Raw genomic sequence first — 14,467 nt, forward strand, 5'->3', positions numbered from 1 at the left:
AAGCTGCTGACCCGCTCCTGGGACCTTTCCCATGTGTTCCAGCACAGGCAGGGGAAGATCTCTGTCAGCAGAGATGCTGCGTGTGTTTTCACCCCGCCTGCTGCGGATGCCCAGGGAGGTGGACATGGGCACTGGGGAATCATCCCAATGGTGTGGGGTGAGTCAGGGCCAGGGCAGGGCTGAAAGAGCAGTCATCAGCCTGCCTGACGCCAGCACAGGCAGCGTCAGCATCCCTGAGCAGAAAGCAGCAGTGTCCTCTTGCTGGAGGGGATTTGCTTCTTGTGGCAAATGAAGGAGAGGGGGCAATGAAAGAGAAAGCAGTTAAACGCTCACCCCTCCTGCAAAGGAGCAGACAGGGTGCTCCTGGGTGCTTCCCACCTCCCTTCTGACAATGGGTGCTCTCAGATGAGACTTTCCAACCCTTTCTTCCCTCCAGGCTGCCCCAAGCAATGAAGAACTTGCTGCAGCTCCATGCCAAGCTGCCTGCCCTCTCCACAGCAGACCCATCACTGCATTTGCGGGCAGCACTGGGCTGGGGATCCCTCTGGCTGCTGGACTCTCAGGGTCTCCCCAGCTGGTCGGTCCCTAAACCAGCTTCAGGGAGAGCTGGTCTCTGTGCAGCACGTAGCGCCGTGAGGCCATGGCTCAGGATTGAGCCCCCGGCACGTTAAATCATTGGGAGTGGTTGGAAAAACCCTAATGCAACTGCTGCAGCTGCCTGCCAGCTACCTGCCCGACGTGCTGGCTGCCTGCCCGTCAGCACCAGCTCAGCAGCACTGGGACCATGGGGTCTCTGCAGCCAGACACACTGATTGCACAACAGGGCCTGCCACTGCGTGCTCCAGACCTCAAGGCACCTGAGGTCTGCAGACCTCCTCCATGAGCAATTGCTCTCCTCGGGTATCCCCATGCCCAGAGATGCTCTCCCCGTGGCCGGGCTGCCCCTGGCGTTGCTGAAGGAGAAGCCATCACTGAAAGGTATTTTTAACATCACCTTGGTAAAACGTAAAGGCTAAAAATCTCTTGGCAGACAGAGAGCTATTCTTTTCTTTCTGATGAACAAACTATTTCCTTGCACATCTGGTTCGTATTTTTCTTTAGGTTTCTGCCAGAAACAATTCTGAAAACAAAACGCAGAGCCGAGCAGAGCGAATGTATACATTCCTGAAGGATTCCTTCACCACTCCTCTCCAACCCAAACCTCCCAGTCCTCCTTGCAAACCTTCTTTCCTTCTTTCTTTTTCCATTTTTCATTTCTTTTTAATTAGTTTTCTTTTCAAAAAGTGAAAACATGTGGCCTGATTAGCTCTGGAACACTGCTGCCTGCATGCTATAAAATGAGCTGCATCTAGAAAATCATTACAATGAATAGTGAAGAAAAATGCTCCATCACAGGACTTTTTAATATTTTTTAATTGTTTAAGCCTATTATCACTGCAGTCAGATTTGTCTGCAAAGCCTTATTAATGGCTGTGTGACATGAGACTCACGCTGGGGCCTTGTGGCTCAGAGATGTTGTGTTTTTCTTCAAAATCCATATTGCGGACTAGGAAAGGGGAGGGAGCGGCATTTGAGGTTGCATTTGGCTGCTCACATCCTGCTTATCCCAGTCCTGGTCTACCCAAGCCCCAGTAACTGGGAGGGATGGGGTGAGAGTTGATGGGTGGGTGCACCCGAAGGCTGCCTGTACCACCTGTGAGAGAGGTGGCACCCACAGTGTTGTCATAGCACCAAACTCCTGCTCCTGTTTCTGCTGCTGAGGAAGCATGGCAGCTGAAAGCCATTGGCTTTACCTAATTGGGAACAGAGATGATACATTAAGAAAGAAACATGTAGCCCCAAATTATTTATGCTCCTAGTGGCAGTAGTGCAGTCGCTGTTTGACAGTCAGTCTCTACTCTCTCACCAGGGTATCCAAGTGATGCCTGAGCTGAAAGACCATGTGTTTTGCATGGAAATGTTTGCAAACCTCTTATCGAGAGAGGTTTGTGTTGTTGGTTTTGATTTATCCTTTATGCAGAGGGAAAAAATACAGGTTTGGGAGTAGGACCCTCCTTTACCTCCTCCACAAATACCTCTAGGCTTTTCACTCCTTGCTTACTGAGGCTGAGGTTTCAGGTTAGGATAGAAAAGGATAAGTGGCGGCTGAGAGATGACTTGCAAACCTCTCAGTATGTCTTGACTTGCTTTTCAACACAATATAAATGTTTATTCAAATGCCTGTGCAAGTGCAGGGAGTCCTGTCTGCCTTAGAAATGGGGTATCTCTGACTCTGAAGAGGGGACACCTCTGCTTGGTTCCTGCATAAGCTGCCATGTGGGGCAACAAGAAGAGGGATGCAGTTTCTGGCAGGGTTATGAACCAGAGCCTGCTGCCTTCCCTGCAGAGAGTTTCTTGCTTTCACTCCAATAATTGCTGCTTGCTTGGAAATGTTCCTGCTAAAAGACCGAAATGACTGATTACAAAAATTGGAAAGGATTAAAATCTCTAAAACAATGCAAAGGGAAGAAAATAGATGAGCTAGCGAGGGAATGGGCTTATCACTTCTTGAGCAAACAAACAAGTGAAAGCTAATTTTCTGAGCCAGCAAATGAATGATTAATGAACCAAACCACAATTAACCCTTCATCACAAGCTCACCTACTTCGGGTAACTGCTTTGCATGGCTATTGCTCTGTTTCACATTGGAATAAAGATGCAGTTTGATAGTCATAAATCTGCAGCCCAGGTTGTATTTCAAAGGGCTTTCATGTAACAGGTATATCTGGGGAAGGAAGAAAAGATGGTTTAAAGACGTTCCAGATATACGGTATTTGGGATGTGGTGTTGTTTCAAGAGCCACCCGTTCGTGTATCTCCCACCATGACAATAAACTAACCTCCTTGACACAGGCAAAACATATCTTAAAATATGAACTTGTCTTTTACCACATTTTGTTAAATGATTAATTTGCCTTATATTAACTTAAAATGAGCTCATTAAAAGATTTCTTTTTTCTTTGAAAGCAGTGCTCATTATATTATCATTTTAAGTAATTAAATCAGAATAAATGGCTCTGTGAAGCTATTTTAATGTAACATCTAATTATATCTGACCTAGACACTGAACTATAATCATTAACTACATGAACTGTGTAATGTTCTGCAGACTCTTTAATAATTTATACAAGCTGAATTCAGCTGTGTGGAGTTGTAAGCTGAGGCTGCTAGATGCCATGCACCTGTACTGGGTTTGGGATGGCTGATGGGAGTTTGCTTGTTGGGCTGTTTCTAGCCTCGTCTTGGTTCTGAGGGGTTTTCCATGTGGAACTGTGCCAGCTGCAGGCTCAGTTTGATCTAGAATGGGTTGCTTTTCCTTTATTGTGTGCATGGGGATTGAGCATGTGTATCTTGGGCATGTGTGTGGTTTGGTGTTTTCTCCTGTAGGATGCACTAATCAAGGTAATACATTTATATGATGTGCTGAAATTGTGTTAGACTGTAACAGCGATGTTTTCACATGAGTGACCAGACTTGGTTACAAGAAGCTTTGGGTTTTGCTGTGTTAAACTGTGTGCTTGCTGTTTGCCTTCTTGTGTGCTTCCATTTTAAATAAATTGTTTGATCTATTTGCATATAGCTTCCAGACCCATGTTCCCTGAAAGGCTTACTCAGGTTAGGTTCATTCCTGAAAATAAGTTTGAGGAAGGAAAAACTGGTTTACAGGAGTTTTAACCTTTCCCTAACTCAAACAGAAAAGAGAGGGGCTGAATGCTGCTATTGCAATAGATGGTCCATCCATCTTCTGGGCTGGATGCCTTGTGGCAAGGGAACAGATGTACCATGTTGTAGCGTATCCAAAAATTGCTGGTGCCACCTATTGGTGGAAAACTGCAGATTAGGACGTGATTAATGCATGTTATTATGCCCTCTGTTTATCGTTCCCCAGCTGACAGGTGGGTCAAACCAGTTCTACTGTTAGTTTTAGTATCAGTTACTGTTGGCAAACACTGTTCGCATTCCTTGTGTATCTTGGGTGTGATTTGCAAACAAGAGGGTTTGCTGCGGGCAGGCAGCTGCTGGTGGACACGCGTAGCCCTGGGGATGCATGTATGAAGAAGGAAGGTTGGCAAACCTGCTCCCTGAGAGCAGGGGAGGGCAGAGCTAAAAGCCAGGCTTGTCTAAATGGTGCTATCGGATGTGTGAACAAACTCACTTGGCTTAGGGTAGTTGTTGGGTATTCCTATAGCCACTGCTCATGGCTGCAAGTTAGGATGTGGAGGGAGAGGTGGTGTGGGGTATCACTTATGGGTGGTAATGCAGTACTGCTTTGGGGGCCTCCTTGCTCCAGATGGAGCCCCACATGCTGGGCACAGAGGTGGATAATTTAACCAAGCAAAGGAGACATAGGTGCAGACAAGTCTTCGCTGTGTACCTTTTGCTATGTGGATTTTTCCAGTCTCAGGGGATTTTCCACCCTTGCAAGGAAGGTGAGGGAGAGCTGAATCCCAACCTAGCACCCTCCTTCCTCCTGTCTTGTTGCAGGAGACCTTTAGCCAAGCCCTGATAGGCAACAAAAAGCCCTGCTGGCCTCCTGCCTGGTATGCTTAAGCAGTTTTATAGCTGTCATATAGAACAGCCCTATATTAGCATCAGGTTTAATACTCTCAAGAAACCTCTAGCCACAGTACTGACATCATGGACTAAAGGCTCCAAAGGTTCACTTGCTTAAGTGGCTATTTGTAATACAGTCTTTTAATAAAATCTCATTAAAGGAGAGCTCCTGCCTAAGCCCAGTTCCTGAGATTGTTGGAACAGAGCACCAAAGGCTGGCCTCATGAGCTGCTTCAAGAGGCAGGAGGGAATAAATGGGCCCCTGCAAGGACCTGGTTAGGGCTGTAGAGAAGCGCCTGGCACTTGTCCCTGCTGCTCTGGTCCAGGCCCAGAGGAACAAAAGGGCTTTGTAGAAAGCAGAGCAGAGGATGAGCAATGTAGAGGAAAATAGAGAGAGATGCTCACAGCTGTTCTCTCGCACCCCAACCAGGAAGGACCAGTGGGAGAGAAAAAGGGCTCAGGCTCATCTTCGATTTCCTCTTCCCACCACAAGCTCCTGAAGGCTGATGAGTTCAGCCCCTAAGCCAGAAGCAGAGGATGCAGGTTACTCCTCAGTTAAGATTCTGGGTGGATGGTGCTACCAGGGCTTCCTTTACACGTTCTGTTGCAGTTTGACTGAACCTTTTTTACTGTATGCTTGAAGAATAATCTGAATTCCAGGCAAGAGTTTTCTAAACGCTTGTCTCCTCTGTAATTTTTCTGTCATGCCATAGAGAGGAGCTGCTTGAAAGACTTCAGCAAAGAAATTATTCTCGACTTCAATCTGAGGATTTTTTCTTTCTTTTTTCCTTTTAAATACCTAAAAAATTACTCTTTGATGTGAAAATTATATGCACTTAGAGATATGCTAATATGAAAATGATTGGAGAAACGTTGAACATGGAGATCAGCTCATTTGCAGGCACTCTCCTCACCACCTGCATCTCCGGCAACCTCAGTCCCATCCTTCTGTACACAGCTCTGTCTAAAGCCATGTTATTTATGTTGTGAAAGCTACTCTTCTGTTAAATGGGTTCAAAAGCAGATCCTCTGTGTTTGTACTGAGGTTTTTCCCCCCTTCTTTTTCAAGTGAAGGGTTTTTATGCCTGTTGTATGGTTTTGTCAGAAAGATGGTTGTGAGGTCCCTGCTCAGGAGATGCTTCAGGACCAGCAGTGCTTTCCTGATTTGACTTGTGGGCTGTGCACCCATCCCAAAGCCATCACCAGAAGCTAAAGCTTCTCAGCAGATCCTCCTGGTCCTTAGTGCAAGAAGTGGTCTCCAGCCCCCTGGGTTCAGGTTTTGCACAGATTAAAACTTGGCGCTGCCTAAACAAAAACTGGCCACTGATTTTGAGGTGATGCAGCATGTTCTTGTGGTTTCAGAGATGTCTTGCCTGTGGTTCTTTACATATGTGAAATGAGATAAGCTGGGGGAAAAAGAGTGGTTGTAGAGTATCATTCAGGATAGTATCTTCATGTTTCCCTTCCTTGCTGTCTTCAAAAGCAGAATTTGGATTTCACAAAGGCAGAGCTGATATCATCACAGCTAAAGATTACTTTGTTTAAAGTGGATGCCCTGTACGTGCTGGTGGAGATAGAAAGAGCTCTTGGAGAAAGCCTGAAAAGCAGGAGATGTGTTTGTCTGTGAAATGGGATGATGGCTAAGGTTTAATATACCTCTGCTGAATACTCTGCTCCTTTAGTGTCCTAATTGCTCATGGTTAGCTCTGTGTCACTGTGGTGCCGGTGGCATTACCGGCAGTTCCTCATGCAGTGGGGTGATGCTTTGTGCTGTTAGTACAGAAATTAAAGCAACTGCGGTTCCTATTCAGACACCACCACTGCGGCAAACTTAAAATGTCCAGTGAGAAGATTGTGCCTGTGCTCAATCTGAAATGGGCCAATGCTTCACCAAATGGCCATCTGTTGAACCACAAGCAGTTGTGCTTGGGGTTAAAAACCCACCTCAAAACCAGCCTGATGCATTGAGTTTCCAACTGTTTTACAGGGCCACACCAAATCCATTACTTGCATTAACCGATTAAACCAACTTTGATTTCAAAGGTCCCCAGAGTTTATATCCAAGTTCCACCAAAACTTGCAAATCCCATGTTGTATATGATGCCTTTGCTCATGTATTATCTGGTTCCAGATATTTTCTAATTGAGAGGCATTAAAAATATCCATACAATTTGAAATATGCAGTACATGCAGCACCTAAGAAAGCCTGGGCATAAGACACAGGCATGTACATGCACCCGTCACCCCTGTTAAAAGGAAAGCTGCTACTGAGCACTGTAAGATTGGTGACTGATGCTCTGAGTAACATTACACATTCGTCTGAGTCCAGCCAAAGCTGAAATCCGGTATTTTGGGGTGGAGACACTCTTCATGCTTGGTTTCCATTGGAAACTTGCTTCATGCTCATTTTGTTTCTGGCAGAAGCACAGTGGGCTCTCTGTTTCTCAGGCCCTGGTACTGCAGCACGGTTCAGATCCCTAGCCTGCAGCTTGGGGTTTGGTTTCATCAATGTTAAACAGATCATTTAACCTGAAACTTGCATACAAATTTGATGGCTTGGGTACAGGCAAACATTTTCTGCTTTTGGTCCTAAATTCAAATCACTTGGGGGTACATATTTAATCTTGCCAATGGGCAGAGGCAGACATGTAGGTGAAATTTCCCTGCTAGCAAGGCCAGCTTTGAATGGGCTAATTTGGAGGGTAAATAACATCCCGGTATTAAGGCACTGGAGAAATGATCCCTATCTATGAATCCTTATCAACTAAATCAGTTGTAACAAGCTCTGATTTTCTCATAAATGTCCAAAACTACGAAGCACACTTGCATAGGGTTGCATGAGTCCTTTGAAAATTTAGTATAAGCTGTCATAAGCAGGTTTGATCCTAGGATGCATGGGTTTCACCTGGGGTGGAGATACTCTGGCTCTAGGGAGGCTGTTAGAGGAAAGATGTTTTAAATGTCAAAGATGTATGTGTTGTGAGTGTATTTAAAACGATGAGTAGTTGGAGCCTCATACCTGTGCAGCAATGAATCAGAATAAATAAATGCAAATGTCCAGAAGAACAAAAGGAACATTAAATAGATAATAACCTCTTTGCTGGGAAACAGCAAAGATTCAGAGTCCATAAATAAAACCTCCTAATCTAATAAATGTTCTGGAGATAACTGGAAAAAATACTGAAATGGTCACTTGGTTGTGAGGGAGCATATTTCACTTTTGCCTAGCAAAAGGACTTGAAACCTCAGCAGTTGAGTTGATTCATAGCCCGTTGTAATGTCCCGGTTATCCCCTATAGCAGCATGTTTCATGCAGCAAGTACTACGGTATGTCAATGTCTACTTAATATTTTAAGGAGAACAGGGAACAAGCAGATCATAGTTTGCTGATCTGTTTGGGTGGGTTTTTTTTCTGTTCTTTCCCATTTTTCAGGAAACAGGCTACTGATAAGACTAGAATCCTGGATGGAGATGACTGCTTGATGTGCTAATCCCCTGGGAAGATGCAACATCTTTTGAACTCACCAGGAAGAGAAGAACTGGGGAGGTGAGTCAGGGCCCGGCAGCGTGGGCAGTGAATGAATGGTCTGAACACATGCCAGGATGGAGCAAACAATACAAGCTCCCGTAGGGCTCCAACTAAATTGCTGAACCAAACTGATGTAAGTTTACTGTGGTTTTGCTGCTTAGTAATGTTTCTGTGCATAAAAATCAGACAAGTTTGGTGTGAGCACTCCTTTTATCTTGGAAATTTCTTCTATTTGTAAGCAGCACAACCCAAAATTCCTTGCAGTGTGCCAGGTTAGATGATATGATATGAGATGGAAACATCCATGCAGATTGGGCCAAGAGGGCCAGGTGAACTCTGCTCCCTTCACAGTTCTCCCCTTGCTGAGCAACCTTGCTGCTTGTAGGCAGCCATGTCCGATGCAGCTTGCACAAAGTGTGCAGCTCTATCAATGAGAAACAAGGGGGCTGCTCATGTGCTTTTTAATCCAAACTCTGCCAGAAGCCCCGTGGGCTGGATGCTGGTGGGGAGGAAGGATGTGTAGGGTGTTTTGCTTTGTCTGGGTTCTTGTTAACGCTGAGCTGAAGAAAAGAAGGCTAAATTCAGTGTATGGTTGTGTGCTGTCATCCATGAGGATATCCTCTCAGTAATCTATATCTGTTCTGGCCCAGTGTTTATCCAGGGAAGAATGGTTCCTGATGGAAGGAAGATGTTTTGGTTGTATAAAGTGCAGCGTGCAGTGCATACCTAGTGATTTCTCCCGTTACTGAATTTGCCATTGGTGTGCTATAAAGGCTGTACCTTCTGCTGCTGCTTCTGTGCTCCTTTCCAGTCACAACTTGCCTGAGAATGTGCTTGGCTGAGTGATTAGAGGGGAGAAAAATCAGCAGAAAGGGGTGTAATGTGTGTAACAGAACAAGGACGTGTTGTGAACTTGCAGGTATTTTCCTGCCCCTTGCAGGGCAAAGGAGTCCTTTGGGGACAGAGAGAGGCTGCTGACAAGGGACCTGCTTGGCAAATCTCTCCAGCTTGATGGGGTCCTATGTTGGTCTGAGCTCTGCTGCTTCACTGTGCATACCACTGTGTTTCAAAGCTGTCTGTGTTTAATGTTCATGCTGTGATCTCAAGTTAGCCGTGTCTGAATGGAAGATACTCCTTAGAAGTCTATATTAAGCAACACTAAAGGCCAAAATGGGCTGCTCAGATGTGTACTTTGATAGACTTTCTGACAGTGCGTAGCATAACATAGCAGGAAAAAGGCCCCAGAACTGGCTGATTTTATTCCTCCTTCACTCCAAGTGTGCTCAGTGCCATGAATAACAGGGACAGCATGGCTGAGATGAGCTTGTGCAGACATCGACCTGCAACTGCTCTATGTGAACACAAAAATGTCCATTAAGCTGTCCTGATTGCCTTGTATCAACACGGGATGGCTCATGCCATCTCTTATACCTGGCAGATCTAAACGGGGAACTTGGAGAAAGGGTATGTTTAGGTAATAAATTTTATTCTTTGTAGCGAGATAATGTTGGTTATCTTATTTGTGGTTATTTTGAACTTATTTCAGTAGAAGTGACAAAGGCTTTTCCTACAGGTTCTCTCTTTCTCCAAGTAATGGTCAAGATCATGACAGCATGTACCTGTGTAAATGCAATTTAACAGTATTTTAGAATGTTAGGTGGGGTTTTGGGGGGAGATGAGAGAGTTGTGGTTTGGTTGTTGGTTTTTTACTATAGAACAAAGGAGAGTCTTTTGTTCTCAAATAACTCAAAACCACAAACAAAATAAAGCTTTTTCAGGGCTGTTTGTTGTTACAGTCCAACCTTGCTCAAGCATTGGTGGGGGGAGTCTGGGAGCTGGGCACCTGGAAAAGGCATTGGTGTGGAGACCAGCTGAGATAAGTGAGAAATTGTGAGGTGTTGGTTTTGGCAGGGTTATCCTGTGCTCTGCAGGGCTTTACAGAGCTTGTATTTCCACCTTATTTTGGGGCTTGTTGCTGAGTATCTTAAACCTGGAGATGCCATTTCACATGCAGCCTGTTGTCAGGGCTACAAAGAGTTGCAGATGTGCTTGTGTGAGAAATTCCCAGTAAACAACCAGAGATTTTAGGTGGAGGATTTTAGGAACATCACATCCTATTATTGCATACTTGTCACCTTCTGATGGTGCAGTTGTGCGGGTATCACCCCATCAGCTATTGCTCACTGGAGCAAGGGTGGGTATAGTAAGTGGGTACCCAGCCAGCTTCATACATGCTTGCATGGGAATGTGGGACTGCTTTCTGCACAGTGCCTGTCTCTTCAGCACTGGGATTGGTGTCAAATGCAGATTTCATGCTGGCTGCAGCCCCTCATGTGCCACAACAGTGCCACACATCACAGCTCCCTGCCCATGCTGTGCCAGTCACCCCTCCACACACGCAGCCACTGGCACAGCAATGTGGGGTACCTGATCTGATTTGATCTCCTGCCTCCTGCCAAAAGGCCCCTTCCCCCTTCACACACCATGCTGAATCCCGTGTTTAGCTCTTTGCTTTCTCAGCCTTTCAGTGTAGAAGTGGTAACATCTGGTGAAGCACCAAAAGGGGAATAGCACTTGTAGGAGATCATCAGGAAAAAGATGAAACTCCCGGGTGTATGGAGTAGGAGCCTGTAGTTAATGCCCTTATTTCAAATGGTGTTTTCTGAGTAGGTGATAATCAGTGGGCCTTTACCGTTTAATTAAAGGGCTTTGTAAAGCAAATGATGTGGAGAATGTACAGCCCGGGAGAGCAGTGAGTAGGAGATGCTTGGTGGTGTCCCTGCGGTTTTATTCTGGTCTGACAGCCTGCCTTGGAGGGAGTAAATGGGGGAGGAACATCCACCCCTGGGAAACAGCCTGGACCCTTTCTCCAGCTGTTTTGGGAGGGGGGAAGGGGAGTCTTGGCAGGTAAAGAGTGGGTAAAACATCACCAGTTAACTGGGAAAGATTCAGTCTGTGCTGGACAAGCTAACTGACTGCAGTCACACTGCTCTTACTAGTACAGTGGGAAGTGAGGTTGTGTTGTCTTTAAATATTAAAGTATGACCTCCAGATGATGCTTCAGAAATGTACACTGATGCTCTTTGTGTTTCTTTAGAATCAATGGGAGGTTTGCACTACCTTCTATGAGAAAAAAGATGCTATTCAAGATCACTGATTTAAGAACTTTTCAGCAGTAGCACTGAAAAATAATTATTTTTTTTTTTTAATTTTTAAGCTGTAATCAAGCTTGGGTTTGAAGAGGTTTCTTTGATACTTATCTTTCTCCATGTGAGAATTTACCACAGATTCATTCTGAGCTTGCTTTCCATAGTGCTTGTTACCATCTTCAGTTTCACACAGAGGGTTTTGGCTCCTTGGATTAAGGGTATGCCTGGGTGTAATTTTAGTTCTTAAAACTTCCAGCATCCCTGCTAACCTTTTACAGTTGGACTCGATGATCTTACAGTTGGACTTGATGATTTTAAAGGTCTTTTCCAATCTGTGTGAGTCTATGATTCTACCTGGTAAATGGTCTAGGTCCAGAGGTGAAATTAGGTAAAGGAGCACCTATGTACCATAATACAAACCTTTGTAAGAGGCAAAATTTATCTCCCAGGGTGGAACCACATGAACTAGCTTCCATCTTCAGTCCATGTTTGGGACATAGGTGAATATAGCAGCACTAGTAATTAGTTTGTACTAGACAAGAAGGATCATCTGATACTAAGCTTTTACATTTAGATCGCAGGAAGCATGCCTGGACTCTCAGCATGAATGTGATCAGATCCATATGAGGACAGGGCTATCAAATTCCCCAGCTCCCCACAAAAATGTTGTGATTAATCATGCTGAGAGTTGCAATTAGACCAAATAAAAGCAGCATGTTAAAGAAGCCAAGAAGGGGGTGATGTGAATGTTATTAACGAGAAGGAGGTTTTGGCTTTGTGGTGTTTTTTCAGCAGAGCTTGCTTGAAGTGTGTCAAACAACTAGAACTGAGATAAATGTGAAATCAAATGAGTGCACATTGCCCATGAGGATCTGAAATGAGTGCTGGGGAGAGGAAGAGAGATCATAATTACCCAGAGGAAAAGGACTAAACCTATGGAGTGAAATAGTTGTTAATTGTGGCCATCATTGCACAGATGCAGAAGGCAATGCCATGTGTGGTTTTGTATGCATACTGCAGGCAAGGATGGTTAATGGGTTGGGCATTTAGGTTTTCCTTAAAGAAGATAGGTCCAAAAGACCCCTTCCAAATCTGTGTCCCTGGTAGAGGGGTGGTGTACAAGGCTGTGGGAGGTGAGATGGGGTGGGGAGGGAGGAACCCTCAGCCATTAGTACAGCACCATATTCACAAAGAAACGTCCCAAACTTAGTCTGTGTTGTATTCATCTCTTCTGGAGCTCTTCTATCAGCAGAATCATAACTGCTGATTAGGATCTACTGTAGCTTAATTAAGTTATCGTACAATACCTTTTCTGAGACTTACTTAAACTTTGACAGCACCACTTTATCTGACTTTCTCTGCCTCTTCTTCTGTTGGTTATAATCCCTATATTGGGTGGGGTTTATGTTGGTTCTTTCCAGCATGTTTTATGGCTATACAGCTTTCCTTATCTGTTTTTATGCTGTGTGCTTGCAAAGATTTATGAGCTGAAGTATTAGATGCAGAGCAAGAGAGGGAAAAACAGAGCTAAAGCTATTAAGATCCTGGAACCCAAGCACTGAAGGAATTAAGTGTCTTTAAGAAATGAAAAGGAAACCTGAACTTGAACATGTATGTGAAATGCGTGTGCTCTGGACTCTGTAAAAGAGCAGACTGTCATCTGTGCCCTGTGGTTCAGGCTGAAGAAATTAAACTGACAGTAGGGGACTACTCAAGAGCTGTTGTTTATTGGCTGCTGGAAGTTACTGGCTCTATATGTGCTTGTAGAGTTGGGTTTTGAAGGGTGTGATTTCCAGAGTCATCCTCCCTTAAGTGCACAGTGGTGAGCAATATGACCAGACATGTCCAGACACTGGGACAGTCAGGCACTGCAGATGGTTAACCTGGATTTTGGAGGGCATGTTACTGCTGTGAGTGAGTTAGTGCCGAAGCAACTGTTTCTGTGTGCCTAAACCCATCCCTTTGTGTTGGTTTTCATAAGGCTGAACCTCTGTCTTTGACCAAAGGTTTAGGCTTAACCTCTTTCACCCACTGGGATGGAGTACTGCTGGCTGACAAGGGCAATCACTTCTGAATCGGTGCTTGTAGAGGTGCAAACCTGCTTTGGTTGTTGAGGACAAGCTGTAGCACTGCCCTGCCTCGACTGCCTCAGTTGTTGTTCGTTGCTGGTCCTCAGAAACTCTTTGCCTGCTTCTACTTTCCTTTTGCCTCAGCCTCATGAGTGGCTTCCTTTGGCTTTCTCAGCCTCAAGGTCAAGGTCAGCTCTCGGTCGTAATGGGTTTTTTGTCATATTTATTAGGTGTTTGTGTATATCTTACCACTCAGCCTTTGAACCTGCTCTCTCATGTAGAGTCTAGTTCATTCATCTGCATGGTTATTGGTTGTATTTGAGTACTATGTGAGTCTGAATGGCGTGGTTATTAATTTGGACTTTTTTATATAGGGCTTTAAAAATCAACTTGGATATTGTGGAACATTGAGGTTAAACGAGGGCTGAGTACACCAGTTCATGGCCCCTTCCCAGCCAGGTGGAGTTGGCAAAAATCTTGTAACTGTAGAGAACAAGTCATCTGTACTGTTCTGCCATAAAAACAGAGGACTCCTGCCCTTATAAAACCCTGGCTTTCACAGTTTCTAGCTGAAGCAGACCAACAATTTTCATCCTCTTTATTTAACTTTATTAAACTGCAAGTCCTCACTACTCAGCATTTTGTTTCAGTGACTGTATCCTGTACTGCTCATCTGAGCCATTGCTGCTCTTCATTGTCGCCTGACACAGTTGAGGATGTGCTCTGGTACTTATCTCAGTGATGGGACTGACTACCCAACTTGCCAACTGTCCTCATGTCTGCTTACCAACGTCTCTCCTCATGCTTGGGTGCAGCTACTTATCTAGTCTAACTCCAAAATGCTTATTTTAAGTAAAACAATATTAATTTGGAGCAGATGCCTAAATGCATCTCAGGGAAAATTGCTCGTGACTGTAGTCCTGTCATCGCTTCACTCGCAGGCATGTTTTTCCTTGTTCATGTGGTGACCACCTGTAGCTGGTGGTAACATGCCGAGGACTTCCACCTCTGAAGTCCAACCTCTGTCTTTGTCCTCAACCTCATGAGATTTCTCTCTGTGATCTGGACTCTCACATGTGCGTGGAGGCCATACAGACCCATCTCCCCATATTTCTTTGTCTGAATGCC

At 44.9% G+C, this 14,467-nt stretch overlaps 1 long non-coding RNA gene across 1 annotated transcript in view; it reads left to right on the top strand.

The window, feature by feature from the left end:
• Nucleotides 1–3,292: 3,292 nt before the first annotated feature.
• The window catches only part of LOC133270715 (uncharacterized), a 52,469-nt gene continuing 41,294 nt past the window's right edge, over nucleotides 3,293–14,467 (top strand). The window contains exons 1-2 of the long non-coding RNA XR_009743878.1: nucleotides 3,293–3,440; nucleotides 8,026–8,139. This is a non-coding gene — a long non-coding RNA (uncharacterized LOC133270715). The remainder of the gene's footprint in view (nucleotides 3,441–8,025; nucleotides 8,140–14,467) is intronic.

This window comes from Pezoporus flaviventris, unplaced genomic scaffold, assembly GCF_033815535.1.
Source record: "Pezoporus flaviventris isolate CSIRO_AGI_PZ_B2104156 unplaced genomic scaffold, CSIRO_AGI_Pfla_v1 ptg000021l, whole genome shotgun sequence".
Taxonomy (NCBI): domain Eukaryota; kingdom Metazoa; phylum Chordata; class Aves; order Psittaciformes; family Psittacidae; genus Pezoporus; species Pezoporus flaviventris.